Genomic DNA, 18,561 nt, shown 5'->3' on the forward strand with positions numbered 1-18,561 from the left:
CTTTTTGTTGCAATGGTAAATGGGAGTGTTTCCTTGATTTCTTTTTCTGATTTTTCATTGTTGGTGTATACGAATGCCAGAGATTTGTGGGCATTACTTTGGTATCTGGCAACCTTACCAAATCCATTTATTAGTTCTAGTAGTTTTCTGTTGGCATTCTTTAGGATTTTCTATGTATAGTTTCATGTCATCAGCAGACAGTGGCAGCTTTACTTCTTCTTTTCCAATTTGTATTTCTTTTTCTTCTCTGATTGCTGTGGCTAGGACTTCCAAAACTATGTTCAATAAGAGTGGCAAGAGTGGACATCCTTGTCTTGTTCCTGATCTTAGAGGAAATGCTTTCAGTTTTTCCCCATTGAGTATGATGTTTGCTGTGGGTTTGTCATATATGGCCTTTATTATGTTGAGGTAGGTTCCCTCTATGCCCATTTTCTGGAGAGTTTTTTTTATCATAAATGGGTGTTGAATTTGTCAAAAGCTTTTTCTGCATCTATTGAGATGATCATACGGTTTTTATTCCTTGGTTTGTTAATGTGGTGTATCACATTGATTGATTTGCATATATTGAAGAATCCTTTCAACCCTGGACTAAATCCCACTTGATCATGGTGTATGATCCTTTTAATGTGCTGTTGGATTCTGTTTGATAGTATTTTGTTCAGGATTTTTGCATCTATGTTCATCAGTAATATTGGTCTATAATTTTCTTTTTTTGTGATATCTTTTTCTGGTTTTGGTATCAGGGTGATGGTGGCTTCATAGAATGAATTTGGGAGTGTTTCTTCCTCTGCAATTTTTTGGAAGAGTTTGGGAAGGATTTGTGTTAGCTCTTCTCTAAATGTTTGGTAGATTTCGCCTGTGAAGCTGTCTGGTCCTGGACTTTTGTTAGTTGGAAGATTTTTAATTACAGTTTCAATTTCATTACTTGTAATAGGTCTGTTTATATTTTCTCATTTTTCCTGGTTCAGTCTTGGAAAATTGTACCTTTCCAAGAATTTGTCTGTTTCTCCATGGTTGTCCATTTTATTGGCATATAGTTGTTTGTAGTATTCTCTTATAATCTTTTGTTCTTCTGCAGTGTCAGTTGTGATTTCTCCTTTTTCATTACTAACTTTATTGATTTACATCCTCTCCCTTTTTTTCTTGATGAGTCTGGCTACAGTTTATCAATTTTGTTGATCTTCTCAAAGAACCAACTTTTAGTTTTGTTGATCTTTGCTATTGTTTTCTTTGTTTCTATTTCATTTATATCTGCTCTGATCTTTATGATTTATTCCTTCTACTGACTTTGGGTTTTCTTTGTTCTTCTTTCTCTAGTTGTTTTAAGTGTAGCATTAGTCTGTTTATTTGAGATTTTTCTTGTTTCTTGTAGTGAGATTGAATTGCCATAAACTTCCCTGTTAGAACTGCTTTTGCTGCATCCCATAGGTTTTGGGTTGTCATGTTTTCGTTGTCATTTATTTCTATGTACTTTTTTATTTCTTCTTTGATTTCTTCTGTGATCTCTTGGTTAATTAGTAGTGCACTTTAGCCTCCGTGTATTTGTGTTTTTACAGTTTTTTTCCTATAAATTGATTTCCAATCTAATAGCATTGTGGTCAGAAAAGATGCTTGATACAATTTTATTTCTTAAATTTTCTGAGGCTTGATATGTGACCCAAGGTGTGATCTATCCTGGAGAATGTTCCATGTGCACTTTAGTGGAAAGTGTTTTCTGCCACTTTTGGGTGGAATGTTCTATAAATATCAATTAGATCTATCTGGCCTATTGTGTCATTTAAAGCTTGTGTTTCCTTATTTATTTTCTGTTTGGATGATCTGTTCATTCGTGCAAGTGGGGTGTTAAAGTCCCCTACTATTATTCTGTTACTGTCGTTTTCTCCTTTCATCATTGTTAGCATTTGCCTTATATATTGAGGTGCTCCTATGTTGGGTGCATAAACATTTATATTTGTTATATCTTCTTCTTGGGTTGATCCTTTGATCATTATGTAGTGTCCTTCCTTATCTCTGGTAACAATCTTTATTTTAAAGTCTATTTTATCTGATACAAGTATTGCTACTCCAGCTTTCTTTTGATTTCCACTTGCATGGAATATCTTTTTCAATCCCTTCACCTTCAGGCTGTATGTGTCTGTAGGTCTGAAGTGGGTTTCTTGTAGATAGCATATATATGGCTCTTGTTTTTGTATCCATTCAGCCAGTCTCTGTTGTTTGGTTGGGGCATTTAATCCATTTACATTCAAAGTTATTATCAATATATATGTTCCTATTACGTTTTTCTTAATTGTTTTGGGTTTGTTTTACGGATCTTTCTCTTCTGTTGTGTTTCCTGCTTAGAGAAGTTCCTTTAACATTTGTTGTTAAGCTGGTTTGGTGGTGCTGAATTCTCTTAGCTTTTGGTTATCTGAAAAGCTTTTGATTTTTCCATCAAATCTGAATGAGATCCTTGCTGGGTATAGTAATCTTGGTTGTATGTTTTTCTCTTTCATCACTTTAAATATACCCTGCCACTCCCTTCTGCCCTGCAGAGTTTGTGCTGAAAAATCAGTGGATAACCTTATGGGGATTCCTTTGTATGTTATTTTTTGTTTTTCCCTTGTTGCTTTTAATATTTTTTCTTTGAATTTAGTTTTTGTTAGATTGATTAAAATGTGTCTTGGTGTGTTTCTCCTAGGGTTTACCCTGTATGGGACTCTCTGTGCTTCCTGGACTTGGGTGACTATTTCCTTTCCCATGTTAGGGAAGTTTTCCACTGTAATCTCTTCAAATATTTTCTCAGACCCTTTCTTTTTCTCTTCTTCTTCTGGGGTCTCTATAATTTGAACATTGGTTCATTTAGTGTTGTCCCAGAGACCTCTGAGATTATCTTCAATTCTCTTCATTCTTTTTTCTTTATTCTGCTCCTCGGCAGTTATTTCCACCATTTTGTCTTCTAGCTCACTTATTCATTCTTCTGCCTCAGTTATTCTGCTATTCATTCCTTCTAGTGTATTTTTCATTTCAGTTATTGCATTGTTCATCTCTGTTCTTTAGTTCTTCTAGATCTTTGTTAAACATTTCTTGTATTTTCTCAATCCGTGCTTCCATTTTATTTCTGAGATTCTGGATCATCTTTACTATCATTACTCTGAATTCTTTTTCAGGTAGATTGCCTATTTCCTCTTCATTTATTTGGTCTTGTAGGTTTTTACCTTGCTCCTTCATCTGTAACATATTTTTTTGTTGTCTCTTTTTTTTTTTTTGAGTGGGATTGTATTCCTACCTTACTGGTTGTTTGCCCTGAGGCTTCCAAGACTGGAGTTTATAGGCTATTGGGTAGAGCTGGGTCTTGGTACTGAGCTGACGACCTCTGTGAGATCTCAATCCAATGAATATTCTCTGGGGTCTGAGGTTCTCTGTTAGTCCAGTGGTTCAGACTCAGTGCTCCCACTGCAGGAGCTTCCACCCAACCCTGGGCTTGCGAACCGAGATCCCACAAGCTGCATGGGGTGGCAAAAAACAAAAAAAAAATTAAAAAATAAAATTAGACTAGGAAACTAACAGATATGTTAGAAAGAATGTAAAAATAAAAATATAGATGAATCACCAACCGGAAGGTACATCAGTACCACAATAGTAAAAAAGAGGAGGAGGGAAAAGAAAAAAAAAAAGGAGGGTGGGGGAAAGGCCTTGGCTGTGGAGGGCAGGGCCTAAGCAAGGGTGAGGTTTGGGCAGTGGGTGGGGCCAATGCTCAGGACTCAAAGGGCTGGAAAAGGCTCTGGGGGCTTTGGTGGGTGAAGATTAGGCTGAAGGAACAGAAAGGGCCCAGGGGTGTCCCCAACCCCTGGTCTCAGAGGACAGGGGACCTCACCTGGGACTCAGCAGGCTTTCTGGGCTCGAGTGGGCAGGGCAATTGCCCTCTGCTTTTCTCCTGCTCCTCCTGGATGGCCCCTTCTACCTGCCTCTCCTGATCTCCCTGGCTTCAGGGTCACCAATCCTGTCTGGCCTCCACTTCTCCTCCCCCCTCAGTCCCCCTACATCCTACCGGTTCACTCTGGGGTTCCTCTTGTCTTCTTGGGCATCAGAGTCCCCCACCAGTGGCCCTAGTTGTGGGGAGATGCTAACTCCACATCTTCCCACACCACCATCTTGACTCGCTCCCAATTTTACTTAATTCTCATGCCTTGATTTCCTTGTCTAATTCCATTTGATTAATAACTCCAACACAATGCTAAATGGCAGTGAAAAAAGTGGGCATGCTTGTCTTACTCCTGACTGTAGTGGAGAGATCTTAAACTTACACCAAAGATCTTAACCAGAGATCTTAAACCAAAGATCTTAAACCAGAGATCTTAAACCAAAATTCTTTGCATACAGAAGGTTAGGTGTTTACTAATTGGCTTTGAGTAGGTAACTTATCTGAATATGATTTGTTTGAGAATTTTATATATATTTCTGTTTCCTCTTTAATTGTGATAAACATAAATTTTACAACATACTTGTTGAAGCAAAAGATATATAAATGAGAACATATATAAACATATATAAATGAGAACTAGCATTCTCTAGTATTCCTATGTTCTTTTTTTTTTTATAAATAATATCTAGCAGTTTATTAACCAATGGAGTATATTGCACAACAAACCACCTCACATCTTTCAGGAAGAAAAACCACTGAATTTGAAAAGTAAAACGATGTCACCCACTGAATTCAGACACAATTAAAATGTGTTTTAAATATTTGTTTTGGGGAGGGGGTCACACACTCTTCTCAATTAAGAGAAACATTTATACAGTCCAGGTCTTTTATTTTCTTTACACGCATCATGCCATGAATTAATAGGGAATGGGTTCCAACAGTTCCAGCTCCTTTCCATTGGTTCTCATGAAGTGTGCTTCTCTGGGTGGAGCAGGCTGACGCTTCAGTTGAACCCAAGTGCTTTTCTCTTTGGCTTCCTTCTTTTTCTGATCATTTTCCTTCACCCGTTTCAAGAAGATATCTCGGCTCTTAGAGTGCTTAATATGCTCGATACGCACATTAATTCTCTTGGCAAGAATCTTGCCCTTAACTTGTTTGATTACAATGATGCCAACAGCATGCTGGGTAACATTGTAGACTTTCCCTGATTTGTCATGGTAACATTTGTGGGGCATTCCTTTTTGAACAGTGCCCATTCCTTTGATATCTACAATATCACCTTTCTTGTAGATTCACATGTATGTGGCCAAAGGAACAACTCCATATTTTCTAAAAGGCCTAGAGAACATGTAGTGGCTGCCCCTCCTCTTTCCCTTTTTTGTTGGTCATTTTGACAAATTACTGGAATATGGTAGTTCCGGCCAGAAAGCTAGCATTCCTATTTTCTATAGTGATAATATCTTGAGCAAATTTTATATTACAAAAAGTCCAGTGTTTAAAATAGTTTAATATTAGTAAAAGAACCCTACAGGGAGACAGTTTACTGAAAAATGCTTTTCTCTCCCATAAAACCTAATGCTGACAATTGAACAAAGATGTTTGTGAAGGATAAAGCTTCATTAAACTACAAATACATTAATATCTAGCATACTATATGTGTAATAACTAGTTTCAAGTCTTTATAAGTACAAACTTAAATTTTGTTGCTTTGAAAGACATTACATTCACAACTTTGGACTGTAATTCTATTTTATTTTTATTCATTTTAATGCATATTACTTGCATAAAGTTTGGTAAATGCCGAAGTTTCATGATAATTTTACTCTGGTAGGTAGTCACGAGTTTTAGAGAAAACTCTCCATGTCCTCCAAAGGAAAGAGCTAAGGTTGGAATAAGAAACATACTCTCAAGGGAGTTCTGACTACCTGTATGCACATGAGTTACCTGGTGTGGACCCTGTCCTGCAGCCTTGGAATCTCCTTTTTACTGAGAGAGGAAGTAGATGTACAGCATGAAGAAGGATGCCCTTTGGAAATGTTAGTATATACAGTTAAGGACTACACAACCCTTTGAGATGGTTCTTCTTATTTCTTAAGAGCTGTGAATTTTGAAAAATATGGGTGGATGAGAAATGATGTGGATTCAATGTGCTTCAGCTGTAGATTTTATGAAATTATATAGGCTGGAATTATGATGTGCAGGACAAATCAGAAAATATGTCTGTAACATTTATATTAAAAAGACAGACACACTTATACAGATATTGATAAAATAAGGGCACACTCAACACCAAATAAAGATGAAAAAAATCATTATTATGAAGATGTCAATGAAGACAACTGACTGCATGGAATACTTAAGAAAACATGTTTAGCAATGAAGAAATGGCATGTTTTCTATTAAAGTCAGTGTATTTTAGTGACCTAAGGCCTAAGTTGTACCTGACAAAAGTGAAATGTCCTGAGGTCATGAGATTAACACTTCTTGCCTCTGCAAAATTTTACATCTACAAAAATAGCTTTCAGGTGAAAACCACAGCCTTTTCTAAACAAGCTACATATCACAGTTGACATTTTCTGGAGAATCATAGAAATTTTAATTCTAAAAATTATAAATTAAGCTTCCTTTGTAAATAATTTAATAATAATAAATAACTTGAAAATTTTACTCAGAGGCTACTTTATTATCACTCCACCATACTTTAGATATTTTGGAATCATTGACACATTTAACACATTTTTCTTTAAATTGTGAAGTAATAATCTATTACTATCATTTATAACTTTAAAAATTCTTTCACTCCTATTAGTTTATTTAGGAAATACTCTAAACCTGCTATAGTGTCTCTTTTCCTGTGAAGAGAGAAATGTAGCTCTCAAATTTTTTTCTTGTGTTTGAGATTTCCCTAATTCCATTAATGTGTTTACTTAACATTTTAAAATTGTGAAATATACACACATTCAAAAGGATGTATATAATTATAATTATGGTTTAGAGAATAATGATAGAAACACCTTTATGCACAATTCCCAGTGTAAGAAAGAAAATGCTGGTGCATTTGAAGATTCTGTATGTGTTCTCTCCAATCCCATTCCATTCCTTCACTGCCAGAGGCGACTGATATACTGCTAATCATTGTGCTCTGTAGTGTTTCTAAGTGTCTGTGGGAAAAGGGTTCCATGGTAAAAGAGGGTTGGGAAACTCAATGGGTAGGCCAGATTTTATGGCAAGAGTTTGGGAATTCACAGAGCCCTAATGTGTTAACGAACATTTGAATCTATATAGAATTTTATTTTCATGGAACACATTTTACAAATTATTGATCTAAGTATTTTACCAAACTTTTGTGCAATTCGTAATGAACAGACAAGTACAGATATTTCCCTATAAGATTTGAAGGATATTTGATGGAAACTGAGTCTGTAAGGTAGATGAGTAATGCATCCACCAAAGGAGGAACTAAATGCAAACTCTCAGGGGCATAAAAGAACAAAGATTTATTTTTTAAAAAACATTTTTAGGGCTTCCCTGGTGGCACAGTGGTTGGGAGTCCGCCTGCTGATGCAGGGGACACGGGTTCGTGCCCTGGTCTGGGAGGATCCCACATGCCGCGGAGCAGCCGGGCCCGTGAGCCATGGCCGCTGGGCCTGTGCATCCAGAGGCTGTGCTCTGCAGTGGGAGAGGCCACAGCAGTGAGAGGCCCGCGTACCGCAAAAAAAAAAAAAAAAAAAAAATTATTGGAGTATAGTTGATTTACAATGTTGTGTTAGTTGCAGTATCCACTCTATTTTTCTTTTTTAAGATTCTTTTCCCATATAGACCATAACATAGTATTGAGTAGAGTTCCCAGTGCTATACAGCAGGTTCTATTACTTATCTATTTTATATACAGTAGTGTATGCAAAGATTTATTTCTCATTCACAATACACATCAGAGGTTTGCTAGGGGCTCTATTCTGGGTGGTCTTCACTTTGGGCCACTCTCACTTGGACAGTGCTGATCAAGACACTTCTCACAATTTACCTGGCAGAGCTTGTCAAATGTCTCCACCCAGAACAAGAGGGGCAGGAAATGCTATGTGGGAAATATTTGGGGACCAGAATTAGATCATTCTCAGAGGCTGAGGGGCAAGGCCACGAGTCTATGCAAAGGGCTGAGGCTGTTTGAAAGGTAAGAACATTCATTATATCATTCAGTTTGGAAAAAGCCTCAGACCTCACATGAATCAGATGAGGGGACATTAGGATGGCATCCAGGCTTGAGAATTCTTGTCTCTGATACCGACGAATGTGTCCAGTGCCTCAGAGATTGGGGTTTGAGTATGAATCAGAGTGTCATTTCACATATGCAGGTAAGACTGGGACAGAGCAATAAAGCACTTGAACAAATCCATAAAATGCTATATAACTGGGCAGTTGATGTCTCCTGAATTATTATGTGGAATTGGTAGGGTCACTCAGGAGAGCATGCCAATTAATGTTAGGATTAGGCCACTGTACAGAATGAGCAGGCTGTTTTTTCTGTGTCTACCTTTTTCTTTATTTCCTTTTTATGATTCTATATATGTGTATTATATGTATATATTAAATATTATGTATAATTTTTCTGAAAGTGCTCACCCATCTCAGTTGTTACATATAATACATAATATAAAATATGTAACAATATTTAACATACTGTATAATATAGAATATTTAGCTTTATATATATATATATATATATATATATATATATATATATATATATTTATTTCAGTCTATGAATGCTTCTCCTGCAAATGACAAAGCTACTGTCTGACTTTGGACCAAAGGGTGAAAAATGAAATCTTGAAAACAGTATAAATTGAGTATAAATGTGATGGTGGCAGCAAAATTAACAGAAAAGAAAAAAAAAAAATCTCAAAGGGAAGATGGGAAAGTAGAGTGAAAGAGCCTACACTATTTAGAAACTGTCCATCCATGATCCAAAAAAAAAAAAAAATGAAGCTTCTGTATTTTATTTCAACAAAGGTGAGGAAATTTCCTGTACAGAATTACCTTCTCCATCTCTAAGGATTTCCTTTACGTATCTGTTTGCATCCATCAGAACAGCATTTAGAGTTCTCAGACAGATAAGAATCTAACAGCTTTTAAGATAGTGCTTTTCAAACTTTTGATTCCTTATAAGTGAACTTACAAGTGGACTCTATGGTATCTTTATTTATTACTTTCAATGTTAAAGTTTCTATTAAGTGAAGTGATGGATATTTTCTATCAGTCTGTGTTTAAGTGAACACAAATTATTATTTTTATTATTTTAATACTGCTGTTTTTGCTTATTTAGAAAGCATAGTATATTTATGATTGATGTCATTTAATTTCATTGAGATTCAACTGCCCTTTGAAAATACCCTTTTCTCAGCATATTAAAATGTCTATGCAGACAGGTAAACTAATATTTACATTGTTACAGGGCTGCTGTAACAAAAGGCCACAAACTTGGTAGCTTAAAACAACAGAAAGTTATTCTCTGATAGTTTGAGAGGGCAGAAGCCCTAAATCAATGTCAGCCAGACTGCTCCCTTTGAAGAATCTTGGAGATAATCTTTCCTTGTCTCTTCTAGTTTTTCGTGGCTCCAGCCATTCCTTGGTTTGAGGCCACAAAACTCCACTCTTTGTCTCCACCTAATGTACACTTCTGTCTCCCTCAGTCTGTCTTTTCTTCTTATAAGGGCACTTGTCATTGGATTAAAAACACCTGGATAATCCAAGATGATCTCATTTCAAGATACTTAATTGCATCTGCAAAGACCCTTTTCTTAAATAAGGGTCACAATCATAGGTTCCAGGTGGGCATATCTTTTGGCGGGGCTGCTATTCAACCCACTGCAGGTACCAACCTAAATACACTGGACTTTGACTTTGTTCTATTACATTTAGATATTCCATTCACATTTGTATGGGTACAGGCCAATTTTAGTTTTACATCATCCTCTCTTTGAAAAATTCTAGCTGTTAGTATTTGAATTCAATGATAAATTTTTATATACATATGTAAACAATTAGTTAATATATTTTCTTGTCTATTTCATAAATGCATAATAGACAAGTCACTTTCTTCTGAGCTTGCAGATAGGTTCTGTTTGCTTAGCATGATTACTGATGATGTTTGATATATTTTCCAAAATAGTCTACTCTGTAGAGTAGCTTTTCTCAGACATTTAAAAATAATTCCATATTATTTCCTCTTCCAAAGTCAAATATTTTTGAAGTCTTTTAAAAAAGTTATACAAAAGCTATAAAATATACAAATTGTTACAAAGAGCATTCCACTCCAACTCCCTATTTTTTAACATCTTTACTGGAGTATAATTGCTTTACAATGCTGTGTTAGTTTCTGCTGTATAACAAAGTGAATCAGCTATATGCATACGTATATCCCCTCCTTCTTGTGTCTCCCTCCCACCCTCCATATCCCACCCGTCTAGGTGTTCACAAAGCACCGAGCTGATCTCCCTGTGCTATGCAGCTGCTTCCCACTAGCTATCTGTTTTATGTTTGGTAGTGTATATATGTCAATGCTACTCTCTCATAGTCCCAGCTTACCCTTCCCCCTCCCTGTGTCCTCAAGTCCATTCTCTACGTCTGCATCTTTATTCCTGTCCTGACCCTAGGTTCATCAGAACCATTTTCTTTTCAGATTCCATATATATGTGTTAGCAGTGCTGTGAAGAGTCTAGACATTGGAGCCAGAAATCCTGGCTTCAATTGTTGGTTCCATTCTATGCTAACCATGTGACCTTAGGCTAGTTTCTTAACCTCACTTCTTACCTGTAAAATTACATAATGATTCTATCAATCCATGAGTCAGTGCTCTTTAAGTGTTTTAAGACAGTGGTAACATTCACTAAGCCCTCACTAAATACTCATTATAAATATTATAATGAAAATGATTATTATTTAATATATTATTATCATTATTATTAAGGACACTAGTTCCTAAAATCAAGAGATTGCAAACTTCCTTCTAAATAGTTCAGTTTTCTGTTAGAGCAGGTTCAAAATTATTTTGTAAGAAACCACTAGCTCTACAGGAGGTATTAACCTGGTTTCACTCTCAGAGGAATAGAATAGAATAGTCTTCTACTTAGAATAGTCTTCTACTCAGGACAGATTCACGGTGGGCTGCTCAGGTCCCTACCATTCTCCATTGTCATCCAGTTGTCTCCATTGTCAGTTAAGGCTTTGCACTTAACCAATAACAGAGAAGAGCTACATTGTAGAAACTCATGAGTGAATACAGAATCAAACTCCCTGCCACATCCTATCTCTCAAAAGATTACAAAAGAGAAACAATTGGAAGGAAGTGTTTCCTGGAAGCTTGCTGCATCAAATGGTTCCTTATTAAGAATGTTAGTAGGAATTACACTTACATTTAATGCCACAGTGCTACTTTGAGAGAATCTCTGAGAGAAAAAAGGATCCTGAAGTTCTGAAGATGTTGTTCACTCCGTTACACAGGCTCTTCATTTTGAGAAACTTAAGAGACATTGTTTTCTGAGATTAATATCAGGAATAGTTGTGATTTTTCTGTGCAGCTGGCTTGGTATGTTTATCTTAAAGAGAGATCGAAACATATAATTTACTAGATTTTTCTCCCTATGTTGTCTGTTAAGAGCTTAGAGGCAAAATTGTGGTTAGCTCATGGCAAATGTATAGAACTTCACAGTATATAATTTTAATTAGTCTTATTTGTGGGTTGATTTTTTAAATTAATTTTTATTGGAGTATAGTTGCTTTACAATGTTGTGTTAGTTTCTGCTGTATAGCAAAGTGAATCAGCTATACATATAGCCCCTCTTTTTTGGATTTCCTCTTTTTTGGATTTCCTTCCCATTTAGGTCATCACAGAGCAGTGAGTAGAGTTCCCGGTGCTATACAGCAGGTTCTCATTAGTTATCTATTTTATACATAGTAGTGTATATACGTCCATCCCAATCTCCCAAGCCATCGCACCTCCCTTTCCCCTCCCCCACTCCACCCCGGTATCCATATGTCCATTCTTTACTGTAGGTAGATTTTTTTCTTTTGTTTTTGTTTTGTTTTTTTCAGTACGCGGGCCTCTCACTGCTGTGGCCTCTCCCGTTGCGGAGCACAGGCTCCGGACACGCAGGCCCAGCGGCCATGGCTCACGGGCCCAGCCGCTCCGCGGCAGGTGGGATCCTCCCGGACCGGGTCACGAACCCGTGTCCGCTGCCTCGGCAGGCGGACTCTCAACCACTGCGCCACCAGGGAAGCCCCTGTAGGTTGATTTTTATCTTTTGCTTTGTCTTGTGTTTGCCCAATTATTCTCACTTTATTAAATTTATCCTCTTTAACTGTACTGTGTATTTCTTTTAAAGCCACCTGAAATTGTTTTTGGAACAAAGTGGGTTAGTAATTAATAACTGTATCATTTATAGGGGAAATTGTAATTCCTCTTTATATCTTCATAGATCCTTCAAACATCATGGTATGTGAATCATAAACTGATAATTAACAGAAATATTTAAATGACAAACTGAGAAAGTTTAAGGTATGTTGGGGAAAGATCCAACTCTAATTTATAGGCTATTATAAAAACAGTGAAAGATGCTGACTTTTTTGTTTATCAAATGTTAAATATTTATAGATGTTAAAAAGTTATTCATATGAAATATCTTAAACTGCTTTGAAATAAAATGAAAGGACAAAACCTACATATTAGTGATGTTTGGGTTTTCCTTTCATAAAACTTTATTTCTTCAAAGCATAGAAATCGTTTCCATACACTGAAAATTCTTCTATAGATGACTACTTAGGAAAAAAATTCTACATGCCATATGGTAAAAATATATAGGGTAAAACAAACAATTTGTTAGAGAAATTACTGTTCTTTTATGAAGTATGTCTCTTCAATTAAATTTTGTGGTGCATGATTTAGGATTTAGGTTAGTAGAGGAGATAGGTTAAAATTTGCATGATAACAAGAATATTTTATGAAAAGCCAGTGAGTATAGAGTTATGTTTTCTTCAGGTTAAAATTTGCATGATAACAAGAATATTTTATGAAAAACCAGTGAGTATAGAGTTATGTTTTCTTCTTTTCTATTTTGACAAAATGCTAAATTAAAAAACTCAAGAAGATGTGCCTTATCAGAACCGTAATTATATAAAGTGGCTATGATAGTCTTCCTCAATAAATTATGGGCGGATATTACTTCTAAAAAAATACATGACAAGTTAATCATTAGAGAAAAAGGTAGTTTCTCGTGTTAACGTACATTTCTCAAAAGAAATGATCTTTTAGATCTTGCTCTTTGCGCACTCAGAAGCGACAAGCATTTGTTACATATGCTCAGCTGACAATGAGGCTGTCTCTCATGAAAAGAATTGGATTAATTTAGTTATAAAGAGATTTACATTTTGTGGTTTCTAACATGTCTTTTGGAGATTAATGAATAAGAAATGAGATAAGAAAGCCCTTCAGAAGCAACTATTGCTGAATATGGTAGAAAAATTGCTCTTGGCTGGAAGATGAATCAAGTTTCTGTCAGGTAAAGCCAGGGAAAATTCTCTTGTGTTATGAACTAATGTTACCCGAGAGGGAATATTATGCAAGATGTATGATATTGCTTTCTCCTTCTCCCAGAAGCCAGGTGGTTGTGCACTAAAGCAATGTAACAAGATTTCTATACCTTCACTTTATTTATTTACTAGTTTAGCCATGATTCTAAAAAAAATATTGTCTGATCTTGCCTGTCCACACAGCTTCTCCTAGAAAGTTTTCACTAATTAAAATTGGTTATTAAATCTTTTATAATAATGATAAAATTCAATTTACTGAAATTATTTGCTTTACGCTATTTTTTTCTGATTAAACTATATACTAGTGAGCAAAATATAGCTAATCTAAATTCAAGGAATATGTATTTTGTCTGCTTACAACCTTTTAAGTACGTACTCTTCTGTCAACCAAAATCTTAATTTCTCTGTCTTCAATAGCCTTTATATTCAGCATATATTACCACAAAATAACAAAACTGTAATTTTGTCTAATTCTAAAGCTATATGGGGATTTCACTAATATTTTGCCAAGCACAACAGTTGCAATAAAAATCAACTTACTGTGAAAACTCATCCCAAGAAAAATATTTAAGTTGCCTAGACGACTTAAGTATTCTAGAATGCACAAGCGTGAGAAAGCAAGCACCCATTACGAACAGCTAGGAAATTTTTCAGGTCTTACCAGAGCAATTTAATGTGCTCCTTCAGTGTTCTGAAATGAAACTCCTTGAGAAAATCTGGAAGACCTTTGGATACTTGTAATAGCTGATACAATAGTGGTGCTTCAGGAGAAAAAAAGAGGAAATGCAGGATTCAAGCACCTTTTATTGTCAAAACAGATAAAACTGATTACAATTAGGTCGTCTCATTTTTGCCTAAAGCCCTGGAATGGCATCTCACTGCACTTCCAATAAAACTTCCAACAGAACCCGTGTTGTTTACAAGGTTTTCTACCCTGCTGCGTGCCTTCCACTAACCTTCCATTCAGTCCTCATTGTGGAGCCCTCCCCCTTACACTCACTCAGCTTTGTTCAGGTCATCCTGGGCTTCTTTCTATTCCTCTACTGCAGGTGGATTTTTAATCAAATCTCAATTTTATTTTAGATATGGAAAGCCTTAGAATTAGGAATATTTTAATGCCAATCTATTTCTTCCTTTCTCCTGGTGTTTCGTAAGTACTTATGTCGAATTAAATTCTTTATATTAAACAATACAAGAAGTAAATAAGTCCTTAAAAACGTGAGTCAAGGAGTAAAGAGTGGGGTAATATGGCTGAAACCTAATCATATACTGTTTATGTTCTAAAGCTGAATTTATGAGCCTGAGTTTTCCTTTGTTTCCGGCAGGTAGCTGATAGAGACTCAGATGTTTTTCTTAAAACTGTTTACAGCCATAGCAACCACTGGGATATGATTTCTCATATACTTTCCCCACATAGCACTGTCACCCATGACTTCTTCCCTACTGATGCTGTTTTAGATTGTTTTTCTTAACAGAGTGACTTCTCCCTTGAGCTAAGAAAAACTTTTGAAACCATATAACAAGCATTTCAGTTTGTAAATACTGAAGGAACTATGTTTGACAAGACTCCACAAAAACTATGGCTTAATATTCTCTCTACAGTGGGCATAATAATTATAGAAAATCTCTCTCTCCCCAGTATTCAAAATTTTCATTTGTAGCCCAAAATACTTAAAGCATAGAAAATAAAATATTGGTTTCCATGGAATTATTACATCTATTTTCATGCCAATATAATTAAAATATAACTGGATTCATTATAAATGTATAGTTTAAAGTGATTTGCTTATGGAAGTGAGATGTCTTATTTGGCAATGAGTAAACTCTGTATTTCCAAGTTGGTAATTTCTTTTTATATTTTAGCATTGTGACAAAGAAAGAGTTTATGTATCCAGAGAGATAAAATTAAATAAGACAAATATGAAAACAGATTTGTTTTGTTCCACAGAGAAAAATAAGTTAGAAAGATTTATTCTAGCATTGGATGTCTTTTTACATATATTATAATCCAATATAAGCTTACTTAGATCATTTGAGAATTTGTTTTTGCCTGTTTCATACCAGCCATGTTATCTTTGAGCAGTGGTTCTCAAATTGAGTGCACATCAGAATCACCAAGAAGGCTTATTAAAACATGGATCTCTGGGGTCCGCCTCCAGAGTTTCTGAATCTGTGGGTCTAGGGTAGGGCTCAAGAACTGCATTTCCAACAGCTTCTCAGGAGACATTGCTGCTGCTGGTCCAGAGACCAACACTTTTGAGAAAGTCATCATGCATCAATCACTTAATTTCTTTTCCTCATCTATTTCGTCTATGAAATAATGGTGTTAAACTAAATGGCCATTCAACAAACATGTATTACATGACTTAAATGTGTCAAATGTTTGCTAATCATGGTCCCTGCCTTTGGGGAGAACATGGAGAAGAAAGTGACTGATCCTGCCTGTGGTAGAAAAATCTGGGGACACTTGATAGAGGAGATGAATTCAAAACCCATAAAACTTGTTGTAAAAAGTTAAAACATAAAGAAATACATTTAGAAAAATATTACCTCCTGTTCTCCATCCCCACTCCAACCCCACCTAATTCCCACTTCATAGATATAGTAATGTTAATAATTTGATATGAATCTGCCCAAATGTCTCCAAGTTATCCAGCCTTCTGGGATGATTCATTATATATTCATATACAATAGAGCAAATATTTCCACATATTTTCTAGGATCCTCAAATATATAGGGAATGCTTTACTATCACCTCAAGCTCTAAATTCCTGATATAGATTCCATTCTTATTCCTCACTCTTAGTTTGCCATCCTTGACTGCAGTTTTCTTCACCCTGCATTGCTTAATGCACAGACACCTTTATACCATCCTCCCCCAAAGCACCACACATCCAAGGCTGTTTTGTATAACCGACTTATCCTAAATATTTTGAGTTCACAGAGGTTAATTATAGCACTGAAAAGAAGATTGTACTCAAGATATCAGAGATGTAGGGACACCAACCTATCCAGTACTGCAACAAGTATGTGAAGACACACAGGAATTGACAATAAAGTATAACTAGGGTCAATGAAAAAAGTTGTGATTTGCTCTCTAGATTAAAGAAAAATTAAGAACATAAGCTGTTAGAGGTTAGTTCTTAATTTTATCTAATTCACATCTCTGAGTTTTGTTGTTGTTTTTTTTGTTTCGTTTTGGCTGAGGAAAATATGGGTCAGAATTTTTGTGACTTGTGATGGATTAAAGTTGAAAATTGCAGGAAAAATATAAGAATAAAATGGTATTATAAAGCAGCAATTCTTAACTGTTGGGATGTTCTCTTCTGCTGAACTATGGTTTTCCTCAAAGTAATCCAAATATGTAGATAGACATATAGATTTGAAAGCTCCTCAAAAAATGCTGCTTTAACAGGGCTTATTTCTGACTATGTGTACTAATAATGCACTATATAAATAATTAGGCACTGGAACATCATAGAAATAATTATAACCTGCAGCTAAGGCGGTTCATCACATGATGAAAGAAAAAGATCACCTTGAATTTTGCAAGGCATTTTTTTGGTTATAAAAATAGACCATTTCTAATACCTGCACATAATGTAATGAGAAGACTGCTATGCTTTGGGGTTAAGTCTCCACAGATTCAACTGCTTCACAAAGGTTTAGGATTCTCTGGATTCAATTTTATACTCTAAAATCCAATCTCTTCAGAATATTTCCCCTTTCATGAGACTGATCCCTCAAAGTTGCTGTTAGCCTGGAAGAGTCTACAGAGATTTTTTTAAAAATGGACTTCACTTTGGCTAGCACATAATATTTCTTCTAAGGTGTCAGACCAATACATTATTTCCTTTGCCAAAAATACATATGTTTTTTGTTTTTATAAATTTATTTATTTATTTTTGGCTGTGTTGGGTCTTCTTTGCTGCACGGGGGCTTTCTCTAGCTGCAGTGAGTGGGGGCTACTCTTCGTTGTGGTGTGCGGGCTTCTCATTGCAGTGGCTTCTCTTGTCTTGGAGCATGGGCTTTAGGTGCACGGGCTTCAGTAGTTGTGGCATGTGGGCTCAGTAGTTGTGGCTCATGGCTCTAGAGTGCAGGCTCAGTAGTTGTGGCGCACGGGTTTGGTTGCTCTGCGGCATGGGGGATCTTCCAGACCAGGGCTTGAACCCGTGTCCCCTGGATTGGCAGGCAGATTCTTAACCACTGCACCACCAGGGAAGTCCAAAAATTACATATGTTTTTGTTTCTGATTATTTCTTAAATCATTTGTGTAAAAAGAATTCAATTATGAAAATAAAAATATTGCTTACCCTAAGGCTTTATTTCTCCTCATACTACATTTTATTTCACTTTTAAAACATCTTTATTGAGATACAATTTACATGCCATAAAATTCACCAAAGTGTACAGTTTAATGGATTTTAGTATATTCAGAGTTGTGCTATCATCAACACAATCTAAGTTTAAAACATTTTCATCACTCAAAAAAGAAACCCCATACTCATTAGCTGTCACTCTCTGTTGTCACTCTCTCCCCCTTCCTTCCTCTCCAGCCATAAACAAACATTAATTTACATTCTGTCCCCATGGATTTGCCTATTGAGGATATAACTACAAACATACAATGCGTGACTGGCTTGCTTCATTTAGCAGAGCGTTTCCAAATTTCATCAATGTTGTAGCATATATCAATATATTATTCCTTCTATTGAAGATAATGTTTAATTTACCCATTCATCAGTTGATGGACATTTGAGTTGCTTTTACTTTTTGACATTATGAATAATGCTGCTTTGAACATTTGTGTACAAGTGTTCTTGCATTAAAATGTTTTTATTTCTCTTGCATATGTACGTAAAAGTAGAATTGTTGGATCATATACTAACTCTATGTTTAGGCTTTGTAGGAACTGCCAAACTGTTTTCCAAAGTATCTGCACAATTTTACATTCTGATAAACAATGTATAAAGATTCCATTTTATTCACACACTCACCAACAATTGTTATTGTGTCTCTTTTTGATTATGGCCACCCTAGTGGATGTGAAGTGGTAACTCATTGTGGTTTTGATT

At 35.8% G+C, this 18,561-nt stretch overlaps 1 pseudogene; it reads right to left on the bottom strand.

Moving 5' to 3' along the window:
• Positions 1–4,806: 4,806 nt before the first annotated feature.
• Positions 4,807–18,561, bottom strand: part of LOC113619237 (60S ribosomal protein L21 pseudogene) — a 58,580-nt pseudogene continuing 44,825 nt past the window's right edge.

Source organism: Aethalodelphis obliquidens, unplaced genomic scaffold (genome assembly GCF_003676395.1).
Source record: "Aethalodelphis obliquidens isolate GAN/ISIS:26980383/991018 unplaced genomic scaffold, ASM367639v1 scaffold6, whole genome shotgun sequence".
Taxonomy (NCBI): Eukaryota; Metazoa; Chordata; class Mammalia; order Artiodactyla; family Delphinidae; genus Aethalodelphis; species Aethalodelphis obliquidens.